Source organism: Dasypus novemcinctus, chromosome 4, assembly GCF_030445035.2.
Source record: "Dasypus novemcinctus isolate mDasNov1 chromosome 4, mDasNov1.1.hap2, whole genome shotgun sequence".
Taxonomy (NCBI): domain Eukaryota; kingdom Metazoa; phylum Chordata; class Mammalia; order Cingulata; family Dasypodidae; genus Dasypus; species Dasypus novemcinctus.
Genome location: NC_080676.1, coordinates 25,746,683 through 25,759,470, shown reverse-complemented (window position 1 = coordinate 25,759,470; position 12,788 = coordinate 25,746,683). Strand labels below are relative to the sequence as shown.

At 40.9% G+C, this 12,788-nt stretch overlaps 1 protein-coding gene across 2 annotated transcripts in view; it reads left to right on the top strand.

Moving 5' to 3' along the window:
* Positions 1-578: 578 nt before the first annotated feature.
* The window catches only part of PLCH1 (phospholipase C eta 1), a 288,838-nt gene continuing 276,628 nt past the window's right edge, over positions 579-12,788 (top strand). The window contains exon 1 of one of the 2 annotated variants that reach the window (XM_071214576.1): positions 579-796. The gene's annotated coding sequence lies outside the window, so the exon portion shown is untranslated. The remainder of the gene's footprint in view (positions 797-12,788) is intronic. The other variant, XM_071214574.1, reaches the window with a different exon arrangement.

Here is a 12,788-nt window from a genome sequence, read left to right as displayed (position 1 = left end):
TCAGATTATCTACACCCCTGTTTCTTAATCTTAGGGGCGCTTTCCTCAAAACTGAGCTCCTTGAAAAGTATTACGTTATAATGGCATGATACAATTTTTTCCCGCTTAGAATGGTCAAAAACGAGAGGGGGAGATAAGATGGGGCGGTTCGGAAGTTTCTTTTAGATGCAGTTTGACCCTTTTTACTTTGGGGTTAGCTGCGCGCAGTTCGCATTCCCTGCGCCCTTCACCACCAACTTTGTTCGTCCCACTCCTTCACCATCCACCACGGATGCTCTGGGGACTACAGCCCCAAACTGGCTATTAAGGGTGGAGGATTACCCTGGCTTTGGGACCTTCTGAAACTTGCGGGAAAAAAAGAAAGGTCGTCGTTCCCAGCGGTGCTGGCCCTTCCCTGCCGGGAGCCCCGCAGAGAGGTCCAGGACGAGCCCTCGCGCCCCCACACTCCTCCGGCTGGGGCGGCTGAGAGCGCGGGCGCTCCAGTCCGTTCCCTCGAGCTCCAGTTCCTGGTTTTCTCAGGAGCGGCGGGGCTGGGCCGGGAGGGGGCTCCAGTGTGAGTGAGATTTGAATGAGAAAGCAGGTTGTGGCCGCGGCGCTCCACTCTTCCCAGTCAGTCCTGGGCTTTCTGCAGGCTGGTGGGGAGAACCGCCCTTTTGGGGGCCTTTTCTGCACCTCGACAGGGGTTTGGAGTTCGGTGGTCCCAGGGGCCAATAACCCATCACCCCATCACTTTGGCGACTACTCTTATGCCAAGCATTCCGAGGAGTACTTCATCTGCCGAACCCTTAAACCTGAGGTCAGTACTTTGGGGGGGGGGGGGGGAGGGGGGGGAGTGAGGGGGCACGGGAAAGAGGGGGGTGGGCAGGAAAAAAAAGGCCGGTATACCAGGTGACCAGGTGAGCAAGTGAACAGGTGGCTCGAGTTCCTCTCTGGGCAGTGCCGGCCGGGACAGGCTCCACTGAGAACTGAGGGTTGGGGTGGGAGTGGGTGGAGGGGGAGGGGGTGAATCCCCCAGACCCCCGTGCTGGAATTGGACCACAGCTACTCCTGGGGTCCCATCGTTCAGAAGGCTGCGGGCGTGTGTGCCCGTGTCAGAATTTAATTCTCGGGTGTCTTGGTATGGTGCGTGGGGTTTCGTCCCTGGGCGGGTAAAGCGTCTCCGCAGGATGCTTCGTCCCCACGCGGGATCCTTGGGCCCTTCTCTGACCACCGGAGGCGTCCAGGAGAGCAGGTCCGCGTGTCCCAGAATCTGGAGCGCGGGGCGCGTTCCATCTGGGAAGTCTCACGGTTCTTTCTGCCCCGGATGACCCCGCTCAAGGTTCGTTCCGAGACCTGTTGTGCTGAGCGCAAGGAGGATTTACTCCATTGCCCTTTCCTAGGATAAACGAGGGGCACCAGGGCAGCGCGAGGCGGGGCGGTGAAGGCGAGCCCAGCCTGGGCAGCCGCAAGCTCTGCGCCTGCGCGGGCGTTCCCATGGCTACGGCGTCCGGGGTCCCAGATACCACCCGTGCGCCCCGCAATCTTCTGTCCCCAGTTGAGCTGCTGCGGCGCCCCTTCTCCTCCTTTCCGGGACTTTTTCTTTGTTATTTGTAAGTCAGAATCAATTTATGACCTTATTTTGATGTTAGGAGTTCAGCGTTGAAGCCATAGGACCTAAACTGAAAGAGAAGAAAAACTTTTTTTGCTCTCGGGTTTACCATTTTGATCAGAGAGCAGAAAATGGTGAGCAATTGCTTTATGGGAGCAGTAATTGAGATTCTCTCTTCCCCTCCCTCTATACCGTAAAACAGGAGACAAATAAACGTTTACTTCCTGGTGAGCAGTTTTTAAAAATTCAATCAGGTGATTGCTCTAGAGCATTAGAGCAAAGACCTGAGCCTGCTTTCCCCTAGGTGGGGGCGGGGCTTGCACAGTCCCTCAGCACCTGTGGCCTCCTTTATGGACTGTTTATGGCAAGGAGATGCGCTCCAAAACGGACCAGGGTGGCCTGGAGTAAAATGTCAATTAAAAGAAACAAAGGCTTTCCCAGAAGAGGTGATCGTTTTTCCACTTGCCCCTGCGTTTTCTTCTGGGGTTAATCTTCTGCAGGGAAGGTTTCAAGAAGCCTTAACACAAACCAGCCAGTTTTCTCAAGCCTTCTATTGTGAGTCGTTTTCATTTTCTTAAATTAATGGCTCTTGACACCGTCTCCACACCCCCCCCCCCCCCCCCCCCCCCGTAAATCCATTTGTTTGCACACAGGCTAGCATTTACCGAGGGTACACCTCTTAGGGGTGTATCAAAGGAGCTGTAGCTTCTTGGTGCTCATTTTTCTTAGACTGCATCAATATTTGGCAGAATGATTGATATCTAGTTTTTAATTAAACAAACATTGGTTAAAATGAATGTAACTGCTAATAATTCCTTCCTGGAATGAAGTGTGGCATAAAATACCTTAGGTGAAGTAAAAGTGAATATGTCTTGCTGTATCCTACTTTTAAACAATTTGCTTTCAAGAATGGCAAATGTTAATGTTAAAAGTTTTGAGACAATTTCTTTCCACCATCAGCAAACAAAATCAGCAAAATAATATTACTTTTCAAATGATTAGCGAATATGCTGGTTAAAGTTATTTCTCCAGTCTTATACATTGTAAATGCCTAGACATTATGAAATCTACCTGGCTAAAACATTGGATCTCTGTTTTGCTTTTTTTCATAATTATAAAAAAATAGAGAATCTCTTAATTTTTAGGTTGATACTTTGTGACCCTCTTTGATGGTTAATTAGCTCCATCTCCCTAATTCTCAGTGACATGTGTTTCTGCTGGTTTCAGGAGGTAAACTGCAGTTTTAGCAGATCATGGGATAATGCGATTGAGAATGCTTGGGGGAAGACTGGGGAGAGGCAATGGGAATGAGACAAAGGGAGGGAAGGTTGATGCAAGGATTTATAGCTGCGTGGGATTCATAATAAAAGCTGCTAGAGTCATTGCTTCTGTTTGAGACATTTTCCCACATCATCAGCATCAATTACATTAATTTAAAAAAAATAAATCTTCTAGATATTTACTGGGATAGCATTAGAGAATTCCAAACATAGAACATGATAAAGGTGCTTTGTGTTAGGGAGGCATAAAGTGATACACCTTAAATCTTAATGTAATGTTTTCTACTTAATTTATTAATTTAGTCAACAACTGAGAACTGATTATATGTAGGGCAAGATAAATAAGTCCAGAATCCTGTCCTCAATGAACTAATAAATGTGAATTTTGAAATAATTTTTTAACGCTATTTCTGGCTTTCAAGCTTTAGATACAATCTTTGGTACTCTTAAGGAGAACAGTTGATTTAGTGCTGAGCAATCAGACTTCTAGATTCAGAAACCAATCTTTAAACATTGATTAAAAAAAGAAACAATGTTGTTTTTGAGCTATTTAGGTAAGAAAAATTTATATATAAGGCAAGAAGCATTGTGTGTACCTCCCTACTTACTTTTTTTTTTGTAATAAAGACTCCTACCTTAAAACTTGCAATTGCAGCACAGAGTTTGGAATAGCATAGAAACTCTGTTGTAATTCTCAGTGTCTTCAATAAAGATAAGGTGAGTGATTCAGTTGTCCTTCCTTTGTTCTGGCTCCGTGTTTCATGACATAATGAACCTCCTGCAGCTCCCTTCTAAGAATAGTGTTTGAAGGATCATGACTATTATTTCTCTGAACACAAAAAGGGCTATAAAATTATGACAAAAGGATAAAAGAAATACATTAGGACATTTAAAATATTTTAACCTTTGAGGTGGGTGGAGGAAATAATGTTAGGCATTTATAATGTTTTTAGAGTCTACTGAAATGTATTACAACCATAACAAACCTCTGGCATAATATGGGCCCTCATTGACAAATATTTCTTCTTGTCATTCCTGGGACACAGAAGGATAGGGAGAACGTGGCCTCCTTCCCTTCACCACCTCATGAGTCTAATAACAATTATAGGCTCATAGTCGCTTGCTAAAGAGCACCCCTCCCCATTTGGTTATTGCTCTTTGTCTAGAAAAATCAGACTCAGCTGTGAATTGTGGACCAAGTGGTGCAGAACTCATTACTTTGAACAATGCCTCTTTGGCCTGGGAAGCAGGTTTTTATCTTCTGACTAGTAGGGGCCTATTCCAGGCTGGCTTTGGTCACAAGGAAAATCATTTAGACACAGCTCAGTGGACACTCACTCAACATCTCTTTGACACCCGTGACCATTTTTGTTTAAGAAGAAATCCAGTACTGCTGTGGTAGAGTGTGCCAAATCAGAACGGTGTTTTAAGAGGCCGGTGAAGACGTTTACACAGCTTTGTGTTATTATCATCAGGGCCTCTCTTCTGAGCTTCAAAGTGAAAGAAGGCAAGACACTACTGACCCAGAAGGGACAACCAAGAACTTTTATAGCAAAGTTAAAACATTCTCATCAACTCTGTATTTTGGATTCTAAACTAAGTGCCTGTGTCTTATTTAGACCATACAATGATAGAGCAGAAAAGGGCAATATAATACTGTGTTTATTAAATAAATCAGGAAATCAGAGACAGTTGCTAAATGATTTTCTTAAAGTCACGCGTCTAATAAACTGCAGAACTGGGATGAGAATACAGAGTTACTGATTTCTCACTATCTTGCTTCCTTCAGGGAATCTGAGGAGGACAGACAGAAATAAAGTCTCTGCTCTGGACTTGCAATTTGCAACCATATGAAATCGCTCTATTTGTAGGTCAAAAATGGTTAAACTTCAGCAATTACATGTGATTTAACCTAACATTGTTCAGTGGATTGACAGTGGGCATCTTCCAGCTATATTTTTTGTTATAAGCATGAGAATATATGTGGTTCATATTCATAAATGCAAGAAAGCTTTTTAGTTATCTATTTTTGTGGAATTTTGGCATGATTAGTATTTAATGCAAAGGGGAGCAGTTTTTCCTAGTTTTTTGCTACCCACCATTTACTATCTTTAAGGGGTTTTGGGAAAAGGAGGAAATGAACATTAATATATGCCAACCAAGTGACTTGGCATTTACACTTAAAATGTATGGCATCTCTTTAAAACTTACAACAATCCTGAGAAATAGCAATTATTATCCCACGATACTGGGGAGACTCAGAGAGATTTCTTGCCCAAGGTCTAGGCCAGCATGGAACAGAGTTGGAATTTGAACCTAGTCTGTCCTTTTCCATGCTCTTTCTGTTACATCGTGTTGCCACTCAGGAAAATAAGACTAAATTTGCGAAAAATATAGAGTTGGTTTTATTTTCAAATTCACCATTTCATGAAAAATGCAGACAGGTAGATGTGTCTGTGATAAGCTTCTTGGTGAATGGGGAAGTTTCTTTCTCTACGGAACTCAGGAGGTTATAAATTGAGGTCTGGTTGCGGAAAAACATTCAAGACTTTGTTTATAAACTGTGTTGGCTATTTGTTTAGAAGTGAGTGGTGTTTAGGTCTGTTCTGCCCAGGCTTTTCCACATCAAAGTGACCCACTTATCACTTCTGGCTTGTGGTCAAATTGTAGTGGGTCTGAGAGGATCCCTTGTGATTTTAATGTGGGTTTTCAGGCATGCCAAGACTTAGGTATTGATTTTTATCTTATATGAATTTTGCCTACTTATTTTTACTGAAACAATATTGAGAGACTTTCTGTTGGAATCAACCAGATGGTGCTATCCTGTAATGTTTTTCTGTTTGGGAATCAGAATCACCATGGACAGTTGCTGAAAATTTCTTGCCTTGTCTTTTTTTTTTTTAAGATTTATTTATTTATTTCTCCCCATCCCCGTTGTTTGTACTTGCTGTCTCTGTTCATCTTCCTTGTTTTTTAAGGAGGCACCAGGAACCGAACCCAGGACCTCCAATGTAGGAAGGAGGTGCCTAATTGCTTGAGCCACCTCTGCACCTTATTTTGCTGTGTCACTCATGTTTTTTTCTTGTGTCTCTTGATGCATCAGCTTGCCACACCTGCCAGTCACACCAGCTCACTGTCTTCTTTAGGAGGCACCCGGAACTGAACCAGTGACCTCCTGTGTGGTAGGCGGGAGCCCAATTGCTTGAGCCACATCCACTTCCGTGAAAATTTATACAGTTAATGTGGAAGCTGGAAGTTTGGCATTCCTGCTTTGGACTTTGGCCCTCTTGCTGTGGTGCTGGGAAGTGAAATTAGATTGTCCTGAGATGGTTTCAGATTTGCAGTATTTGGTTTACCATAAAGAAACTGAGGCTCAGGGAGGTGACGTGGCATGGCTGTGCTCACACAGCCAACTGGTGACTGAGTTGGAACTCTAACCTGTCAGTAGCATCCTGGTCTCGTGTTTTAGTAACCCACCTGTAGCAGTTTGATATAATTGATGAATTCCAAAAAGAAATATTGGATTATGCTTGTAATCTGATCTATACCTGGGCATGATTGAGTTATGATTAGGGCATGGGGACTCACAGATAAAAGGCATGGTGAAGAACAGAGTTGAGGGTTTTCTAATTGTGGAGTTTTGATGATGGAGTTTGATGCTGAAGACTTAAGCTGGAGCCCTGGGAAGTAAGCTTAGGGAGGGAAGAGAAGTCAGCCCCAGGACGAAAGCGTCCCAGGAACATAGGAACCCAGAAAGCCTGAACCCTCAGACGTCAGCAGCCATCTTGCTCCAACCTGTGGAGAGAGACTTTGGTGAGGGAAGTAAGTTATACTTTATGGCCTGGTAACTGTAAACTCCTACCCCAAATAAATAGCCTTTAAAATGCCCATCAGATTTCTGGTGTTTTGCATCAGCACCCCTTTGACTGACTAATACACCACCACACCTCAAAAGCACACCTCTCTCCTGACCTTTCTTCTCTAGGTCTCTGACTCTAGAGGAGCAGAGAAGGCTGAGGGTTTTGAAGAGTTGGATGTGAGGTTCTGCTTTGGAATTCAGCCTTGGCTTCAGATACTGCATAGGACCTGAGAGGGCTCTCTGGGTTTTTCCCTTCTTTAGTTATTTCTGAGGCTTATCCTACGCACTGCCTCTTTCCTTTGTGGTTGCTTCATCCGAATTTAGCTAGGGACTTACGAGTCTGTCCAGCCATATAGGTTCCCATACATTGCCTGTAAATTTACAGGAAGGCAGAAAAATCTAGTCCAGTGCTAGCATTTGTGAGTTACTGATTAACTGATCTAAGGTGCTTATGGTTTTGCTTTCATCTACCTTTACTTCCGTGTTGCTAGTCCACAAGAACCAAACATTTGAATTTAGTCTCCCTCTTCCCTCTTCCCTCCCTTCTCTTCAATTAAACGTGCCTCCGGACCTCAGAACAGGTCTCTATGGAGTACTAATAGAACCTATGCAAAACTAGTTCTGGTGGGAACTTTGAAGACCTATGTGGTTTTTCAGTGATCAGAGTACCGGACCAGAAGTTAAGTGAGTTAATTTGCTCTTGTAATTTTATGCATTTTAGTTCCCTCAAACCTCCTATTTCTTCTTGCTAAACAAGTCCTTAACCTTGTGTGATGTGGGAGGTATTGAAAAGAGAAACAATTTTTTAAAAAGAGATTTCTTTATAGAAAAGTGTAATGTGTTCATGCAAGAAATTAGGATTGTGCAAAGATCTCTGATTTTTATTTCAACTTAAAGACCATTTGGTCCATGAAACATTTGCATGTTAAAAACAGAAGGAGTGTTGAGAAAAAAAATATTTTTGCTTGTGTACATATAGAATATCTCTGGAAGAATATACAAGAAACTAATGTTGCTTGCTGGGGACAGAGGCCAGAGGTCCATTCTCTGTGTACCCTTTTGTGCCTTTTGAATTTTGAACCTTTTTCTTAATAAAATTAAAGTAAAAAAAAAAAATTAGGTCATCTCTTGGCTCATAACTGGTAAAAGTAGGAAAGGGGGAAGCAGTTTTAAGGAATACAAGAACAAATCTCTTTTTCTCCTAAGTCTCACCAAAGTTTACATTTAATAATTTAAGTCTGCTCTCTGTGTCCATTCGCTGTGTGTTCTTCTGTGTCTGCTTGTATTCTCATTAGATGGCTCTAGAAACTGATCCTGGGACCTTCTGGAGTGGGAGAGAGGCGATTTTTCTCTTGCACCACCTCAGCTCCCTGACCTGCTGCATCTCTTATTGTCTCTCCTTTGTGTCTCTTTTAGTTCTGTCATCTTGTTGTGCCAGCTCTCTACATGGGCCAGCATTCCTGCATGGGCAGCACTCCTGCACGGGGCAGCTCGCCGCACAGGCCAGCTCGCCTTCACCAGGAGGTCATGGGCATTGAACCCTGGACCTCCAAATGGCAGGCAGGAGCCCAATGGTTTGAGCCAGATCTGCTTCCCTCATTTAATAATTTTTAAAAACAATATTAAAAAAAAAATTATTGTGGAAACATATATACAACGTAAAAGTTCCCATTTTAACCACTTTCAAACATATAATTAACATTAGATTCGCAATGTTGTGCTACTATCACTATTATTCATTACCAAAACTTTACATCATCCTCAATAAATATTCCACCCAGTAAGCATTAACTCCCCATTGCAAACCTCCCATCCCTAGTTACCTGTAATCTACTTTCTGTCTCCATGAATTTGCACATTCTAGTTATTTTATGTAAGTGAAATCATAAATATTTGTCCTTTTGTATCTGGCTTATTTCACTCAATATGATATCTTTAAGGTTCATCCATACGTATTACGTATCATAACTTCATTCCTTTTTATAGCTAAATATTTCAGTGAATGTATATGGTATACCACATTTTGTCTATCCATTCATCTTTCAATGGACACTTGGATTACTTCTACTTTTTATCAATTGTGAATAGCGCTGTTATGAACATTGCTGTGCAAATTATCTGTTTGAGTCCCTAATTTCAGTTCTTTTGGGTATATATCTAAAAGTGGGAAATACAGTGTTCTTTAAGCTCTTCTGGAGTTTGATAACAGGGCCATTGCGATTTTGCAGTTTTTCATATTCTCTTCATAAAGCCGAGGCTCTTGGCTGCAGCTGGATTCAGTGGGCCAACGTGAAGCAGACTCAGCTGGCTCATGAGTATGCTTGTGTTATGCTGGCAGTGTGTTTATGGCATGGAGGCTAGAAAGTTTCTTTTTTCCTCTTTTATTTTTCCTTATAGAAAAATCACTATAGTGTGACTATTCCTCTATTTTCCTCAGCAGCATCTGAATGTGAATGTCAGAGGAATCTTTTCTTCCAGTGGAAAAAGAAGAAAAAAGCTTGTATACAAATGGTTTGTTCTGAACCACAGCTTTTCTCACTTTAAATAGGTTGTGTTTTGGGAGTATTTTGCTTTTTACTGGGTAAATCATTAAAACACAATCTTGGAAGAGAATGAACACCAACTGTGTACCAACTTCTTTTTATTCATCAGAAGAGAGAAAACTTGAAATCTATTATTTAGTGCCCAAGTTTATCAAAAGCAAAAACTGAAATCAGGACCAGTTTTTAGCACATTCTTGAAAATTTTCATCTAAAATTTGGTAAAGTACATTTAAAAAAAAGTATTTTCCTCACAGAATTCCTCTTATTGTTATACTGCTTTTTTAATCTTATATTTATAAAGGCTTTATTTTGGATTTTAATATTAAAAAAGATAGTTAGCTTTAATTAAAATGAGGCAGGGGGCTTAATAAAATTAAAGCGTTGTTGAGTAGAAAGTTTAGATTGAAACTAAACATACATTAACATTTCCCCTTGAATTAAAAAAATTTTTTTCATTAGACCAGTTACAAGTTTACAGAAAAAATCTTGCAGAAAATACAAAATCCCCATACTACCCTCCCTCCCACACTATATTGCTTTTTATTCTTTGGAAAAGGATTACTGAATAAGTCACACAAAATTAAAAAAAACAGGGCATTTAGTGAAAATTTTCTCTTATACATCTGTCTTAGTAATAACTAATAGTTATTAGTTTTCAAAGACAGTTTTATGTATAAATTAGTAATTACATATATATACAATTACATATATATACTGTTTTTCTTCTTTTAAAAATCAAATAGCACCACTTTATCCATGTGGTTCTTCATTTTGCTTTTTCTCATAATGACATGTTTTGGCTATCATTCCATATCAGTAAATAGAATTTTCTTAGTCTTTTATTTTCTTAATGGCTGTATCCTTTTCCAAATATGGATGTACTATAATTTAGCCAGATGCTTATTAATAGACAATTAGGTTGCTTCTGATCTTTTTGAAAACAATGATGCCATAAATAACCCCATATATCTATATCATGTCCAAATATAGCTATAGGATATGTTTCTGGAAGTGATATTGCTGACTGAAAGGTACATACAGTTATAATTTTGATATTGTCAAATTGGCCTCCTCGGGCTCGTACAGTTTTTACTCCTATCAGAAATGAATTACTAAAGCGGTGATTTATTTCCCCATGCCTCACCAACACTGTGTGTTATCAAACATTTTGATTTTTGCCAATCTGATAGGTAAAAATTCGCATGTTGGTATAGGATTTTCTCTTATTCACCTATGGGTAGCTTTACAAACTTCCGTTTTGAGCAGAGGCTCAGAGAAGAAGGTGTTACTTCATTCTTTCAAGTATAGACTAAAGATCAACTTTGAAAAAGCGACAAATGGCACAGCTTTCTTTGGCCACCTACCGCCTGGTATAGGAATAGGGTCAGCATGCTAAATTTTCTTAAACAGTATGTATTCTGTTGCCTTTTGCACTTTCTTCCAAATCTCAACATTTCACTTCTCTCTCTAGTTTTAGAGAGGCTGGTATCATTGGTACCCAAAAGTATCTCCAGTCCTGGTAGGAGTCATCAGGGGCTTGACTGTAGCACTGTTTGGTTTTCCCTCTTCTCCACGGAATAGACGTTAACTCCGAATCCTTATTGTCCCTTGTCATGGCCACAGAGCATCCCAGTCTCCCAGTGCTAAGGACTGCTGAGGGAGAAAGGTTGGATGTTGAGACCTCTATGGACTTTGATGCTGTTTTGCTGGGATGCTCAGGAGATTCCTGAAGTTTCTTGAGTGGGAAGGAGATTCTCATAGATTAATGAGGGACTCCAAGGGTGACAGTAAACCCAGATTCGGCTGTTAGACTTTAATGTTCCCACTCCAATTCCCATGATTTTAGAATGAAAATATTAAGTGTATAGGAGAGGGAACTATGCAAGAAAATGATATTAGATAAAAACTTATAAGCCAGTGGTAAATAACCAGGAGTCAGTTGGCTGCATCTTTAATCTTTCTTTTTGGTACTGGTTTAAGAAAAACACAAAAATCCACATTATACATTTCATTCGAGGAACTCGTTATACCATTTAGTTTTATTTCTCAAGTAATTTAGTCTCATTAATGCTTTTTATAACATGTTTCTTTAGATGAGATCTTGAAATAGTTTGCTTATTAGACTTAAAAATAATCAGGAACTTTCAAGCTTGAAGAGAATCATTTATGTGAAGTGCTGTAGATGGATTAAACTTGGAACTCCTCTACTAGCTTCTGATGTCTTCCAGAACTTTTTGAGAAAACAGTTTCCACAATTTAAACTATTTGATAAGATTTTTTTTGATGCCCCTTTGAACTTGAGAAGTCTTAGAACTAAATTAGGTTTAATAGCACATCTCCCTTTCTAATTATTGCTTTGAGGAACTTTTACATTTTTTCCTAATGTCTGCTATTTTTATATCTGCATATAGCAGAAACTTCTTTGACTTGTCAGAGGCTTAACAACATCTGTGCCGGCTTTAGAGAGAAACCTAACTTTATTTTTTTTAAAATTTTTTTATTTTTTTAAAGATTTATTTATTTATTTTTTATTTATTTAATTCCCCTCCCCTCCCCCGGTTGTCTGTTCTCTGTGTCTTTTTGCTGCCTCTTGTTTCTTTGTCCGCTTCTGTTGTAGTCAGCGGCACGGCACGGGAAATGTGGGCGGCGCCATTCCTCGGCAGGCTGCTCCCTCCTTCGCGCTGGGCGCTCTCCTTATGGGTGCACTCCTTGCGCGTGGGGCTCCCCTACGCGGGGGACACCCCTGTGTAGCAGGGCACTCCTTGCGCGCATCAGCACTGCGCATGGGCCAGCTCCACACGGGTCAAGGAGGACCGGGGTTTGAACCGCGGACCTCCCATGTGGTAGACGGACGCCCTAACCACTGGGCCAAAGTCCGGAGAAACCTAACTTTAATTCGTAATTTTGCCACCATTATCTTTGGCTAAAATCTTTACAAAATTATTGTTATAATCACTATTATCCTTTTAAACAGAAATCTGTCTCAAGACTTATATTCTGAGTAATGTGTTTAAGCATTCTTGGTGAAATGGTATTTTTGCCAATTTCCTTTTAAGGTCTTTTTTATTTTACATTGTATTCTAACACTATATTAATACTGTAACTTAATGATTTTTTTCCCTTGATAAGTGAGAGCATTTTTTTAAAGCATCTGCAGTTCCTTCCTGTTGAAATCCCCTCCTCAACCCTCCCTTCTCCTCCTGCCCTGTTTTAAACCTACTGATCCTTGGAGATCTGGCTCTAACTTCCAACTCTCCAGAACTCTTTCCTTCCTGCCAATGATATGCTTCAGTTGCCATCTATCACATATTCTGCCCTTTGCTATGTAACTTTTATATAAGTCTCTTTTTTTTGCTTTTATGCTCTATTTTCTTATCTAGGGCGTTACTTCTTGATATCTGGAGTCGTGTTTAGGCATCTCTGCTTCTCCTCAATGCATGCAGTGCCTGTAGTGGGGCCAGAGCATATTGGTGGGATATTTGATTCATTCATTTATTGGCGACACTTATAGTCTTTGG